Source organism: Mustela lutreola, chromosome X, assembly GCF_030435805.1.
Source record: "Mustela lutreola isolate mMusLut2 chromosome X, mMusLut2.pri, whole genome shotgun sequence".
NCBI lineage: Eukaryota > Metazoa > Chordata > Mammalia > Carnivora > Mustelidae > Mustela > Mustela lutreola.
In genome coordinates, this window is record NC_081308.1 from 132,749,738 (window position 1) to 132,766,216 (window position 16,479).

At 40.8% G+C, this 16,479-nt stretch overlaps 1 protein-coding gene across 9 annotated transcripts in view; it reads right to left on the minus strand.

Moving 5' to 3' along the window:
• Positions 1-6,776, minus strand: part of TMLHE (trimethyllysine hydroxylase, epsilon) — a 97,475-nt gene extending 90,699 nt beyond the window's left edge. For all 9 annotated transcript variants that reach the window (XM_059156751.1, XM_059156755.1, XM_059156750.1 and 6 more), the window contains exon 1: positions 6,623-6,776. The gene's annotated coding sequence lies outside the window, so the exon portion shown is untranslated. The remainder of the gene's footprint in view (positions 1-6,622) is intronic.
• Positions 6,777-16,479: the final 9,703 nt, after the last annotated feature.

Here is a 16,479-nt window from a genome sequence, read left to right on the forward strand (position 1 = left end):
GCTGGAAGGGAGGTTGCGGGGAGAGGGATAATTGGGTGATGGGCATTAAGGAGGGCACTTGATGTAATGGGCACCGGGTGTTCTATGCAACGGATGAATCACTAAATTATACCTCTGAAACTACAAAAAAAAAAAAAAAAGAAATTTTAAAAAGTGTAGGAGAATGAAAGATTTTCTCAGATAAACAAAAACTGAGAGAATTCAATCACCAGCAGTTTATGTCCTACAATAAATATTAAAAGAAGTTTTTCAGGGAAAGGAAAGTGATATATATCAGAAACTTGTGTCTCCATTCAGAGGCAAAGGGCACCAGGAAAGGAATAAATAAAGGTAAAAATATTTTAGGTGTTCTTATTCTTAATTGTTTTAAAAAAGTAATAGTTTTAAGTAATAAAAGTAACAACGTGATGGGTAATTACAGAATATAAAAATTTAATGCTTAAAAGAAAAATCATAGATTAGAGGAAAGAATTAGGAGTATTCTGTTATAAGGTTTATACACCACATGTGAAGCAGAATAGTCTTATTTGGAAGTGGACTCAGATTAGTAAAAAATACATATATCATAAACTCTGGGCAAGCACTAAAGAAACCTTGAAAAAGTATAATTGAAATTTTGAGAAAGGAGATAAAAATGGAATCACATAAAATGTACAAGTAAAACAAGAGAAGGCGGAAAAGGGGCGCCTGGGTGGCTCAGTGGGTTAAGCCTCTGCCTTCTGCTCAGGTCATGGTCTCAGGGTCCTGAAATTGAGCCCCACATCGGGCTCTCGGCTCAGTGGGGAGCCTGCTTCCCCTTCTCTCTCTCTGCCTGCCTCTATGCCTACTTGTGATCTCTGCCTTTCAAATACATAAATAAATAATCTTAAAGGAAAAGGAGAAAAGAGGGCAAAAGGAAACAAGAAATTTGACATATGGACATATTAACAAAATGGTAAATATAAATCTAAAAATATCAATAGTCACTTTATATATAAATGGTCTAAATATACCAATTACAAAAAAAGATTGTCAGTGTGAACTTAAAAAATGAAGATCCTCTTTATGTTTTCTCTGAGAAAGTGGGGTATAGGGGGAATGGGTGAGCCTGGTGGTGGGTATTAAGGAGGAAACGTACAGCATGGAGCACTGGATGTCATATGTAAACAACGAATCATGGAACACTGCATCAAAAATGAATGATGTGGGGCACCTGCATGGCTCAGTGGGTTAAAGCCTCTGCCTTTGGCTCAGGTCATGATCCCAGGGTCCTGGAATGGAGCCCCGTATCAGGCTCTCTGCTCAGCAGGGAGCCTGCTTCCTCCTCTCTCTCTCTGCCTGCCTCTCTGCCTACTTGTGATCTCTGTCTGACAAATAAATAAATAAAAATCTTAAAAAAAAAGAAACTAATGATGTACTATATGGTGACTAACATAATTAAAAAAAGAAAAAAATTTTAAAAATAAAAACTATATTGTTGGAGTTCCAATTTATTAAGATGTAAATCCTATTATATTAATAGGACAAAGGATGGAGGAGCAACGTTTCCCTGTGTTACTAGAATTAAATTATTAATTTAAAATAGATTATATTACATTGATTACATGTTGTAATTCCCAGGATAGTTAATAAAAAATAACTCCAGAAATTACTGTAAAAAACATCAAAAGTTCAATCACAGAAAGTTAACTTAATTACAGTAATTTTAATTATGATAAATGTAAACAGATCAAACAGTCCAATCAAAAGACAATGACTGTGAGACTTGATAAAAGAACAGAAAATCCAAGTATACGCCCTTCATTCACATTGTACCCCATTTAGATGTGAAGAAATAAATATGTTGAAGGAATAAGAGGGTGAAAAAGATGTATACAGTGCAAATGGTAACCATGAAAGAGCTGAAGTAGCTATGCTTAGAAAAAGGACATTTCATAATGATAGAAGGATCAATTCATCAGGAAGAGATAATAAATAGAAACATGTAAAATACACATTGACACAAGAAACTCTTCTCAACTCATTCTATGAGACTGGTATCTTACATCAAACAAGACAAATACAACCTAAGGAAAGAAAGAGACAGTGCAATGTCTCGAATGAATATGGATGCAAAATTCCTCAACAAAATGTTGGCCAACCAAACCCACCAATACAGGCATTTTATTCCACTTCTCTTGATTGTGCTTCACAGATACTGCATTTTTTTTTAAATGAAGGTTTGTGGCAAACCCTGCATTAAGCTGTTTTTCCAACAGCAGTTGTTCACTTCATGTCTCTGTGTCACTCACAACAGTTCAAACTTTTTCATTATTATTATATTTGTTATGATTTGTGATCAATGATATTTGATGTTACTACTGTAACTGTTTCGGTGCACCATGAACTGTACCCACAGAAGACAGTGAATTTAATAAATGTGTGTTCTGAGTGCTCCACTGACCAAGCATTCCCCCATCTCACCTTAGGCCTCCCCATTCCCTGAGACACAATAATACTGAAATCAGGCCTATGAATAACCCTACAATGGCTTCTGAGCATTCAAGTGAAAGGAGCCAAATATGACTGAGCTTAGTGAGGCATGTTGAAAGCTGAGACAGGTAGAAAGTTGGACCTCTTGTGTCAAACAGAAAACAAGTGGTAAAGGCAAATAAACAGTTCTTGGAGGACCCTGCAAGTGCCACTCCAGTGAACACACAAATGATAAGAAAGCAAAAGAGTCTTATTGCTGATATGGAGAAAGCTTTAGTTATCTTCAAAGATGATCAAACCAGCCACAAGATTTCCTTCAGCCAAAGCCTACCCCAGAGCAAGGCCTTCACTCTCTTCAGTTCTGTAAAGGTTGAGGAAGGTGAGAAGGCTGCAGAAGAAAATGTGAAGTTAGCAAGAGCTTCATTTATGAGGTATAAGGAAAGAAGCATGTCTGTAACATACAAGTGCAAAGTGAAACAGCAAGGGATCCTGAGGCTCAAGCTCAGATCATTAATAAAGGTGGTTACACTGAACAAAAGTTTTCATGTAGATGGAGACCAAGTCCATTCCTACATATCTACCTAAGACGACTGAAAACATGTTCAAAACTTGTGCATCAATGCTCAGAGCAGCCTTCTTCATGACTGCCAAAAGGTGGGAATAAACCAAATGTATATAAACTGATAAATGAATACATAAAATGCAGTATATACATACAGTAGCACATTAGCCACCCATCAAAAGTAATGAAGTAGTGATGCATGCCACATTATGAATGAACCTTGAAAACATCTTGCTCAGAATCAAGTTGCAAAAAACCACAGAAAGTGTATGATTCCATTTATATGAAATGTCCGAGAATAGGCAAATTCACAGGCACACAAAATGATTATATTGCCCAATGCTAGGGGCAGTAATAAGGATTAACTACAAATGGGCAATGGACATGTTACTGAGGTGATGGAAATGTCAAAAACTGGGTTACAGTGATGTTTGTGACACTGAATAAATCTACTAAAAATCCTTGAAGGTTACACTTAAAATGGGTCAATTTTATCGTATATAAATTATACCTCAATACAATTTCTTCCTATTTTGCCAATACCCCTCCCTTCTCCTTCCCCTCTGGTGACCACCAGTTTGTCCTGCATTTAATAGTCTGTTTTTGTGTTTGTCTTTTTTTTTTTAATTTTTTATAAACATATATTTTTATCCCCAGGGGTACAGGTCTGTGAATCACCAGGTTTACACACTTCACAGCACTCACCAAAGCACATACCCTCCCCAATGTCCATAACCCCACCCCCTTCTCCCAAACCCCCTCCCCCCAGCAACCCTCAGTTTGTTTTGTGAGATTAAGAGTCACTTATGGTTTGTCTCCCTCCCAATCCCATCTTGTCTTTTTTTAATTTAGATTCCACACATAAGTGGAATCTGTTTCCACTCAACTTCTTTTTTTTTTTTAATTTAGATTCCACATATAGGCGGAATCTATTTCCACTTAAATTCCACCTATAAGTGGAATTTGTATGGTCCTCGTTTTTCTGTCTGAGTTGTTTCAGTTAACACCATACCCTGTAGGTGCATCCAGGTTGTCCCAATACAAGAAATTTTAAAGACCCTCTGGGTAGTAGAGAAAAGAAAAGGAAGCTCATCTCTTCCACAACTTGTTAGGGGTCGTACAGAGCTCCCTGGGCTGTTGTGCAGTGTTCTTGTTGCTGTGGTGTTGACAAGGAGTGGTGGTTTTCCCATGAGGGCCGAGGGCCAAGCAATGGCTTGGATCTTTGAAAAAAAAAAAAAAAAATCTTTGAAATCACTAAACAAGCAAGCCACGGAGATGAAAAGTACAGCACAGGGAACAGAGTCCATAATATTGTAATAACACTGTGCGTTGACGAATGGTGACTCCACTTGCACTAGTGAGTACTGAGGAGTAGAGTACAGAGTTGTCCAATCAGTATGTCGTATGCCTGAAAATGTAGGTAAAATGAATGTATATGAATGACCCCTCGATGACACATAAAAAAATCTTTTTAAGTAGATGCATACAAAACCATGTTGCTGGCTCAGTCTGGAGTGGCAGTGGGGGGCCAAGAGAAGCGGATGGGTTTAACAATATTCAGGAAGCAGAAGTGGCAAGATTTTGAATGGACTCTCTAGTGGGAATCAGGAGGAGAAAAGATGCCCCCGAGTCAGCGTGCTTAAAGTGGAGTTCCTGTTCTCCTCCCAAACTTACTGTCTTTCCTCGCCGCTAATCTCCGTGAGTGGATCAGCATGCTGGCACAGGGCAAGCATTCATTGATTGTCTTTGGAGTGAGAGAATAAATGAATAGAGTAGAAATGCGGCCAAACAGAGCATTCATCGTTGCCTGCCAAGCAGCCGGTCCTAAAGTCACCCTCGAGGTCGGCTCAGCAGAAGTCTATCACTGTTTCCCTCTCAGTTGTCAACAGTTTGGAAAATCACCAGGTCCCGTGCCCAGAAGGACCCCCTCCTCCCTACCAGGCACCCCTTGCCTGGAACCTGCAGGTGTGGCGCAGGCCGCGTTTGGCCAAGAGCCTGTCATCCTGCGAGTCCTCTAGGGGAGCGCAGTGGCAGACTGTATGGCCCCCCGTTTGGTGTCGTCTAAACAGGGTCACGATGGCACCCAGCTGGTGGACCTCTGTTCACTTTGGCTTCCACCCCAGAGAGACTTTTCGCACCACCGAGGCCTGTGGATCCGGCCCCTGCCCCCACCCTCATGCCCGCAGGCAAAAAGTACCACTGCCAGCAACACTATGGACTCCAAGGGTCACTCTGCGTATTTTACTGTTTCTCCCAGGGGCGACAAGCAGAGATCCAGAACGGCTTCTGGCTTCTGCAGATACCCAAACCAGGAAGTGCTCTGTCCCAGTGCAGATTTCCTAGAAATGAGAATGGGATGGGGCATGCAAAGGGTGCCACTTCCCACCCCAACAGTTCTGGACTCAAAGCAACCCAGGAAAGATTACCTTCATCATACTAGTTACCAGGTAGAGTATGACTTCTTTAAGTATGATGACAAATAAACACATCGACCTCTCCTGGCTGTGAAGAGGACAGTGTTTTGCATAAGATAGGGTTGTCATTACCATTTTAAGCAGTTCTTTGAGGTGAAACTGCAATGACATAATGTTGGTTCATAGTGTTTATAATTCTTTGTCTTCATAGTTACTGTAAAATAAACTGTAGTTTTTACTATAGAGATTCCTGAGAAGGCAAGCCAGCTAAGAAGAGAGTCTAAAAGAATGCTATATGGGAACGGATTGTGCAAGTTTTCCTACATATGAAGGCTCGTTTTAACTTCAGCTACTGGTTAATAGTTAAATTACACAAGTCTTTTATGATGAGAGTATTGCTGGACAGTGTATCGTATTCATTCAACACAACGTTTTCTTTAATCATCTGCTTAAAATCTTTAATAGTAAAGAATTCATCAAAGCAGTCGTTGGAGCTGACATTCAACCAAGGCACAGTAATGTACTCTTTTTTCCCAGCTATCGGGTCAGTCAGTCGTTAGAACTGTTCACACGGTTTTGATGAATTCTTCCTCCACTAAGTTTCGCAGTGCGCTGCCCGGTTGCTCGCGACTCTTGCTAGGCACTGTCGCTCGGGAGGGGCAGACAAAGGGTAAAATCCGGGCAGAGAACACTAGTGGATCTTAGAACGAGAGAAAGTCAGTGCTGCAGACTGCCGAATGCCACCTTTCACTCCACGGCCAAGCCGGGAAGCTCGAGCAGGTCAGGCACCCTGCGCCAGCTGGAGCCCCCCAGTCAGCGCCGGAGCCCGGGCGGAGAGGTCCGTGGAGCTCGGATCGAGGCAGGCTGGGCGTTGGCCCCGCCGCGGGCTTGCTCCGGCGCCTGCCGCCCGGGCCGACAGCTAGGCCCGTCTGGCCCTGCGCTCCCCCGCGGGCCGCGCTCGCCGCGCACCTGGCATGGAAACCGTGACGACAGCCCTGCGGCAAGGCGCGAGCGGCCTTCTCCTCCACGGGGGTTAAGGTAAGTACCACCGTCCTGGGGCCGAGCAGACGGGGTGGGAGCCGCCCCCCGCGCCCCCCGCACCCCCCGCGCCAGGCCTTAAAGCGAGTGTCCGGGCAATCCCAACCGCCGCAGCCGCCAAACACACCCCGTCCCCGGTCGGTGGAACAGGACCCACCTGTACGGGAGGTCGCGACTCCCAAGTCAGCCAAACGGGAGGAACTGCAAGCCGAGAGAGCCTCGGGAGGCAGCCTCGCGCCCGCCTTTGCCTTTTTCCTGGAGACTCTCGCTCCCGCGCTCCCCTCCCCCAGGCCGCCGGGCCCGGCCGCCGAGAGGCCCCGCCCCGCTCCTTCCGGCCGAGCGCCGGGGGCGCCCCGTGCGCCTGGGACCGCGGCCTCTCCTGGGGCGCGCTGGGCGCTGGACTCCGTAGGGTCGCGGTCCGGTGCTCCAGTCGCCTTCGTTTACCAGCTGTGGAGACGCGGGCGCAGAGAGGAAAATGGTCCCTAACCCATCACGGGGTTGCTTATTGAGGTTGTCTGGAACAATAATTCTTCCACTTCTTTGCACCACTTTCTTGAACTTAAGTCACATACTCCTCAGGGCTGGACTGCCACCAATTCGATCCAGGGTCCACATACCGTGCTTAAACCAGTACACGCTAACAGGGAACGAGTCATTAGAACGCACGTCTTTTTTTTTTTTTTTTTTTTTCTTTTAAGATTTTATTTATTTATTTGACAGAGAGAGATCACAAGTAGATGGAGAGGCAGAGAGAGAGAGGGAGAAGCAGGCTCCCCGCTGAGCAGAGAGCCCGATGTGGGACTCGATCCCAGGACCCTGAGATCATGACCTGAGCTGAAGGCAGCGGCTTAACCCACTGAGCCCCCCAGGCGCCCCTAGAATGCACGTCTTAATGCACATAGAAATTCAAGAATGACACATAATACAAAACCACAATGAAACAGTATGTACGATGGAAATCCAAGGCAGACGGAAAAAGATGTAGAGCAAAAACAAACGAATACACTGTACAGACATTGAAAAATGGGAAACAGCACTATTGCAGTTATTAGAAATGAAAAGTAATTAGTGTAATGTCAGACGATGATGAAAAAGGAAACTGTGTGTAGAAGTCAGGATCAGCAAAAGAAGCAAATGCCTTCATACTTTCGCCTTAGAACGCTTTCTGTCAGAAACTCTACCCCTACTTGTTCTTTCGCGAAACTGCTACTCGTTATTTAGATTCTACCTGCTCCGTGAATCATTCTCTATTTTCCAGAATTAGTTTTCTGTTCTTTTCCATGGGTTCAATATGCCCAGTGGATCTAGTACTGGCCTCCTGTGTAACAATTATCATTCAGCGTTATAACTTCTCCCTTTGCATGCCTGTGTCCTTCAATGAACAAATGGTCTCTTGAGACCAGAAAAAAAAAAAAAAAAACCACGCGTTTTTCAAATTTCTTTTCCAAGACCCTAGCACAGAGTCTAAAAAGCAGGTGAAATTCTAGACTCAGGCTGGGGCCTTCGGATGCCAGGCGCTGGATTCAACTCCGAGTATAAAATGGTAAACAAAAAGGAGACAGAGTCAACGCCCTTAGGGAACTTAAAGAACTTCTAGGAATTGGCCACTGCAAACAGGAAAATGGACATTCCACACACAAGGACCATGATCAAAAGGCATGACCAACAGTCCTGTAATAGGAAGGACCATGACAGTAGCAATTAGAGTGAATAAGATCAATAAAGATAAAGTGAAATCAACAGATAGAAAGTATCCAGAAAGAGGCAAGAGATTGATAGATAAAACTTGTGAAGTGTTGGAAAAAGAAGCCAGTTGCTTTAGTAATAGTAACTAACATTTATTAAACCCGCCTTATAGGCCAAATGCTGGCGTAAGGACTTTATATCAAACACTCGAAGTACCTGATATTATTATCCTTCCTCTAAGGATAAGGGAACTGGGGCACAGAAAAGTTGAGCAATTTTACCAGGATCCTAGAGCAGTTAAATTTCAGGCCTGAGATTCAAACCTACATAATCTGGCTCCAAACCTGACACTAACTATAATGGAAGCACAAACAAAAACTACAAAGAAGTCTTTCACAAAATATGTTCATTGTTCCCAGACATTTGGTATCTATGAGAAACAACACTAAGAGCTTCAAGAAATAACACCCTGGAGTCAAACTGTAATGCCCTAGACGGAAGACTTCAGTTGGTATTGGCAGTGATAGTGGTGCCTTTTGTAGGTGATACCATCAAGCTGTGATGGGCGTAACATGGGGGATCAGCAGCCAGAGTAGATGAGGAAGAAGAGAATGTCTCCAGCGTGACTTTGTGAGACACACAGGAGACTTTGGGCAAAGGACTTTACCTCTCTGATCCTCAATTTCTGATTTCACAAATAGACATAATGATAGTATCTATATTATACGTTGTGATGGTTAAGTGAGACAATGTGTACAAAGTAGCTAGTATAAAGTATATATTAAACATTATAACATGATAGGAGCCATTAAAAAAATCCAGCAGAAAAAGGGCATGCTGGAGGTAGTAGGAGTTTTAAATATTCTGGTAAGGGTAAATCTCATTGAGAAAGATGTGTATAAAGTACCTAGCCAGGGGTACCTGGGTGGCTCAGTGGGTTAGAGCCTCGGCCTTGGACTTGGGTCATGGTCCCACGGTCCTGGGAATGAGCCCCACATCGGGCTCTCTGCTCAGTGGGGAGCCTGCTTTGCCCTCTCTCTCTGCCTGCCTCTCTGCCTACTTGTGATCTCTCTCTGTTGAATAAATAAATAAAATCTTTGAAAAAAAAAGTACCTAGCCATGTCTGTAAATGCTCAACAAGTACTGGCTGCTGTGATTACAATGATGAACACTATGATGACGCATTTTAGTGACTGACTAGATAAGATGTGGTTCAGGTGCAGCTGGAGGAAGGTACCAGGAAATAGCAGATAAATATTGAGTGGTAAAACAAAAGTTTATTTCCTCCACATGGCATCAGGCACTTATTATTCTGTGTTAAACTGTTTACTTGTTGATTCCCCTTATTACAATTCATATGTGCTTGTGTGTGTGAAGTAGCTAACACTGTCTAGTGCAGAGTGGGAACTTGAAAAACATTTTTTGGATGAGTGAATTAATGTCTGAACAAAAATCAATAGGCACTAATGTGCTAAAAAAAAAAAAAGAAAGAAAGACTGGGTAGTATCTGGGTCCTTTTATGTTTTAGCCACCCAGGCCTTATGATCCTAGAATATACCAAGCTTGTTCCTGCTCTACTTCCAAAAATATAATCTGCTCATGTATTTGTCTCCATCTGCGCTGATACCACTTGAGGCCAATGGTTGGCAATTTTTTTCTGTAAAGGGTCAGTTAGTAAATATTTTAGGCATATAGTCTCTGCCTGTCACTACTGGATTCTGTGTTCATTGAGCAAAAGCAACCACAGACAGCACTGAAATTATGAGTGGGAGTGTACTCCATTACACTTTACTTACAAAAATGGGCAAGAGGTAGAATTTGGCCTGCAGACTGTAAGTTGCCAACCCTGCCCTAGACCAAATTAACACCATTCCTGTATGGACTATTATATAAGACTGATGTGTAGGAGCTCTCATCTTTGGCCAACATCTATATTTTGGTTTTATCAGTATCTTAAGAAAGAAAAAAAGATTCATATTAAAATTAACTTTCATTATATAACTGAAAGTGACTTTTAATCAGAAAATAAATATTCCGGGCATGGTGCAATGTTGAATTTGGCTGAGGCTTTGGTCTATGACAATAATTCTATAGATTTCATACAGAAATAAATAAATGCTAAAACTCAAAAATTATCTAGGCCATGCAAAATTCTCTGCATCTACTAAAGGACAAAAATTTGGTAAACACTGAAAAGTATGTCATTTTGCATCTGAGGCTATGAACATGGTATGAACATTTCTGACTAAACAGAAATATGACTCCGCACAAACTCAGTAGCCTGTACACTAAGTTTTGCAGTGAAGAGGTATGTCAGTAGTTGAAAGGGACAAAACCTACCTGAAACTAATTTAAGTGAAAGAGAGAAGTTTGTGGAAAGATAATTGTGTGTCTCACAAAATTTAAGGAGTGGAGCAATCAAAATTTGGAAAGGGCAAGGTACAGATAGCCCTCAAGAATGCCCAAAACCAAGTATTCAAATGCCATATGGCTCTCTCATTATCTTATCAGTATTCTCCCTGTACATTTGTGCTTGCTTTCGCTCTTCCTCCCTCTGTCTCTCCTCTTTCTCTCTCTCTCCCTTTCTTTCTCTCTCCTCCCCCACCCCCACAATCTCCTTTGTTTCTCATGTCCATACAATAGGAAGTATGGTTATTGAACCATAATTCCTAAATTATGGTTTCTAAATTTAAATCTTACAGCTTCAGCCACTGGAGAGAGACACTATGCCACATTGCGTCCCCTGAAAAGCAGATGCCAAGTTGGAGTTACAAGTCCAGAGATTTACTGTGGGTAATGATTACGAAGATAAAGAGGAAGAGCAGGAGTAGGCGGGGATAGAATTCAGACCACATTACAGGTCTGTTGCTTGTTAAAGGAGAAGAAATTTAGGAGAAATGGGTAGGAAGTGCCTCAGCTTGCAGTGCAACTCTATGGAAGTCCCAGCCAGCCCAACTGGGAACCTAGAGCAAAAATCGCTAATTATAAGAATCCCACATTAGGCCTAAATGGTCCTAGTATCCCCTTTGTGTTCAGAAATTGCCTGTAAATGCCTAGGATGGGAATGGCCTTGCATCAAATGATAAAAAAATACCCCCAAAGTACCATACCTGGAGGCTATTGTCTGACTTCACTACTCACAGCAGGTTTGGGTTTTTTTTTTTTTTTTTAGAATTTTTATATATTTATTTGACAGACAGAGATCACAAGTAGGCAGAGAGCCAGTCAGAGAGTGAGAGGGAAGCAGGCTCCCTGCTGAGCAGACATGGGGCTCCATCCCAGGACCTCAGAGATCATGACCCCAGCCAAAGGCAGAGGCTTAACCCACTGAACCACCCAGATGCCCCGCAGGTTTTCTCTTGAAAGAAAATCTGAAAGGCACCTGCCATAGACACTATGGTCCCATATCCATAAATATGAGAGAGGGATTCATCACTGAAGTTTAAGTCTGGTGCCCATCCAAGGCCAATTAATTGTAGCTAAGTGAGTGATGCCACATTATAATAAAAGGTGACCAATCATCCAATTTTGCCTGAGACGGAGAGATTCCCTAGGATGTGAGACTTTGCTCAAACTGGGATACACGAGGTTAAGCTGGGAAGGTTGGTTATCTTAGTGGTATTGATGTTAATCAGCATGGGAAAAGCATTTAAGACAATCCTATAGGATTGTGTACTCTATAAACAATTATATTTTACTGCATTTATGGAGGAAATTCTATGGTGTAGTGGTTTTATTGCATTGAGAGAATTTATGAAGGTCTCAGAACTATTCCCTTGACAATGCCAAAGATTTCAACTTTATTTCTTGTCATGTTCACTCTCTTGTGCATTTATACATGCTTCATCCATCTAGACTACTTTTCTCACTGAAACTTGCTTATCGTTCTTACCACTGTTAGAAATGCCTCTTCCCCATTGCTTTGGTTTCTACAGGAAGGAGTTCTGTAAATGAAGATTAAGTCATATAATAAATGCTAAGCTCCTATCTTGAGCCTGAAATAAAGTAAGAGCTTGCATTAGTCACAACAACAGTCGTGCAACAGAAGCTGAATCTCCATGACTTAAGTGAAAAAAAAAAGTTAAATAAATCTATATTGTTAATGTCACTAGACTTGCACCTGTGCTATTACAAAAATCATGAAATCTCATAAAATATGCAAGGAGACTTTTTACAGGTATTGAACAATAGTCAGCAAACAACTGTGATCTACAGTAGAAGAGAAACTCACAATGTAAACCCCCAGAATCACCCCATTCCTCGCCTGGTGTCAATTTTCTGACCCCAAAAATAGAGATGAGCTTGGCAGTCTCACTAAGCTCAGGAGGCACAGATCAGAGTGTGGAGTAGCTAAGCAGCTGAAATCTGTGGAAATAGTCATTAGGGAAGACAAAACTGTGCATATATTGGAAGGGTAAATACATGTCTTGGGGTTTATAGCAAATCTTTAAAAATAGGGAAGAGGGTATAGAACTTAGAACTCTTAGTTTCAAGACTTAATGTAAAGCTACACTTATCAAAACTGTGATACTGGAGTAAGAAACAAGTGAATGGAACAGGTTAGAATCCAGTAGTACACCTACACATATGTGGTAATTTATTATTATTATTATTATTTTTTTGGTTTGTTCAACCATTAACACATCAAAGAACATTCAGGCTGTTTCCAATATTTTTCTTTTTAAAAATATCTTATTTATTTATTTGACGGAGAGAAAGAGAGAGAGAACACAAGCAGGTGGAGTGGGAGAGGGAGAAGAAGGCTTCTGGCTGAGCAGGGAGCCCAATGCAGGGCTCCATCCCAGGACCCTGGGATCATGACCAGAGCCAAAGGCAGATGCTGAAACAACTGAACCATGCAGAAGCCCCTCTAGGATTTTTCTACTGTGAATAAAGTTGCTATGACCATTCATATACAGGTTTCTGGGTAAACAATAATTCTGGGCTAAATGCCTAGGAATATAATTGCTGGATTATACAGTAGTTACATGTTTAATATATTAAGAAATTACCAAAGAATTTTCCAGAGTGGAAAATAATAAATAAATAAAATATAAATAAATAAATAAAATATAAATTTTTTTTTGCCACAAACCTTTGGTTTATTTATTTATTTTTACATTCGGTTTATTAAAAAAAAAAAAAAGACAAACCAACAACCAACTTATTTCACTCAGTGTAATACCCTCTAGCTCCATCCATGTCATTGCAAATGGCAAGATTGTTGTTTTTGATGGCTGCATAATATTCCACTGTATGTTTTTTTTTTTTACCAATTCTTTATTGATTCATCAGATGATGGATATTTGGACACTTTCTATAATTTAGCTATTGTTGATAATGTTGCTATAAACATTGGGGTGCACTGTAGGATGTTTTTGATGTCCTATTTTTAAATAAGATTTTATTTATTTAGTTATGAGAGACAGAGAGAGGCAAGCAGAGGCAGGGGGAGAACTAGGCTCCCCACTAAGCAGGGAGCCTGATGTGGGATTCGGCTTGGGTCATGATCCTAGCCTGCTTCTCCCTCTCCCTCTACCATTCCCCCTGCTTGTGCTCTCTCTCTCTCTGTCAAATAAATAATAAAGTCTTTTTAAGAAAAACAAAACTTTTTTATTCATTCTTTCTTTTACAAAACGATTTGCTTTTTATTGAAGTGTAATTGACACAACACTACCTTACATTTCAAGTGCACAAGATAATGATTCTATATTTGTATATATAGTAAAATGATCACCACAATAAGTTTAGCTAACCTCTATTGCCCACACATAGTTACAAAATAATGTTTGTTGTGATGAGGAATTTTAAGATTTACTATCTTAGCAACTTTCAAGTATGCAATATAGCATTATTAACTCTAGTCACCATATGATACATTACATCCCCATGACTAATTTATTTTATAACTGGAAAATTGTACATTTAGGTTCCCTTTATCCATTTCACCTAGTTCCACAGCCTTCCTCTGGCCTTCCTCTGGCAATCACCAGTTTGTTCTCTGTATCTTTGAGCTCCTTTTTTTTACATGCCACATATAAGTGAGATAATATGAGATCATATGATATTTGTCTTTCTTGGTCTGACTTTTTTCACTGAGCACAATGCCCTTAAGGTCCATCCATGTTCTCACAAATGGCAATATTCCTTTATTTTTTTAAAAAAACATGTTTTATTTATTTATTTTTCAGAGAGAGAGAGCAAGAGCACAATCAGGGGGAGCAGCAGGCAGAGGGAGAAGTAAGCTCCCTGCTGGGCAGGGAGCCTGATGTGGGGCTCCAAGGACCCCAGGATCATGACCTGAGCTGAAGGCAAAAACTTAACTGATTTCCTTATTTTGCAGAGTCAAATCAGTCTGGAGAAAGAACACAGCCGGAACTATCACAGTGATTTCAAACTATATGACAAAGCTATAGTAATCAGTATGATACAGTATAGAAACAGTATGTACTGGTACAAAAACAGACATATAGATTAATGGAATAAAATAGAGAGCCCAGAAATAAAACCCATGCATATATGATCAATTGATCTAGGACAAAAGAGATAGAAATATACAATGGGAAAAGATAGTCTTCTTAATAAATGGTGTTGGGAAAACTGAACAGCTACATGCAAAAGAATGAATCTGAACCACTATCTTACACCGTACAGAAACATAAATTCAAAATGGATTAAAGACTTGAATGTAAGACCTGAAACCATAAAACATCCTGGGGACCATAGATAGTAAGCTCTTTGATATTGGCCTTAGCAGTACTTTTTGGGCCAGTCTTCTCAGGCAAAGGCAATAAAAACTAAAATAAACAAATGGGTTACATCAAGCTAAAAAGGCTTTGCAGAAAGAAATGATGACTGAAAGGAGGAAGCAAACTACTGAAAGGGAAAAAAATATTTGCAAATCATACATCTGATAAGAGATTAATATTCGAAATATATAAGAAATTTATATAACAATTAAAAAGCAAATAACCTAATTAAAAAATAAGCAGAGGACTTGAAGAAGCATTTTTCAAAAGAAGATATACAGATGACCAACCGGTACATGAAGATGCTCAACACAAGTTATCATCAGGGAAGTTCAGGAAATTTGAAAACTCCAAACTGAGGAGGTATTGCACACCTATGTTCATTGCAGCATTATTTACAATAACCAAGATATGGAGGCAACATGTATCGATTAATAGATGAATGTACAAAGAATATTGGGTGCACACACACCACACAGGCAATGCAATATTACTCAGCCACAAAAAGAGTGAAATTTCACCATGTGTGACTACATGGATTGAACCTAGAGGATATTATGGTAAGTGAGATAAGTGAGGAAGACAGTTATCCTATGATCTCACTCATTTGTGAAACCTAAAGAGCAAAACAGATGTACAAACAAAACAACACAGAGGCAGAACTCAAAGGTATAGGAACAAAATTGTTGGTTATTGCAGTGGGGAGGCATTGAGGTGGGCAAAATAGGTGAAAGGGATTAAGGGGTACAGCTTCCAATTATAAAATAAATAAGTCATTGGGATGTATAATGTACAGCATAAAGAATATAGTCAATAATAATATAATTACTTTATGTGGTGACAGAGTAACTGGACTTACTGTGGGGGTTATTTCATAACATGTGAAAATTTACATCACTTTGATATACACTTGAAACTAATAGGATATTGTATGTCAATTATACTTCAATTAAAAATAATGATTTCCTAATAAATGTAAAAGTAGAAAGGATCTGGAAAGATGGTGGCAGAGTAGGAGAACCCTGGATTTCTCTTCTCCTATGAACACAAATAGATAATTATCAATCATCCTAAATACTCCACAAATCAACCTGAAGACTCACAGAACCAACTCCACAACTAAAGGGAGAAGAGAGCCCACATTGAGGAAGGTAGGAAGTATGGAGATTTGGTTTAGGGGAGAAATGGATCACAGGTCCTTTAGAGAGAAGGGAGCTATAGTTGGGGAGAAAGGTGAGTGAGAGAGAGAGAAGCACAGAGGGAAACACACGGAAAACATTTCCCCAAATATACTGGCTTAGAAAACGAAAGGGGCTGAATTTCATGAGTTCTTGTAATCAGTGAGCTTAAAGTCTGGAGTTTTAAAGGTCAGTGGGCTTGGATGGGATAGAGCCCAGAGGGCATTGCTCTGCTCCTGGAGAGAATGTTGGCAAACAACCTGGGGCCAGACAGCACAGAAACATGATCTGAAAAACACCTGGGATGCACAAGATTATTTGCTCTTCCTAGGAAACTCTCAGGGCACCTCTCTGGAAACAAAGGAGATGGCTGGTGCCATGTCCCCTCTGCCCCTCAGTAT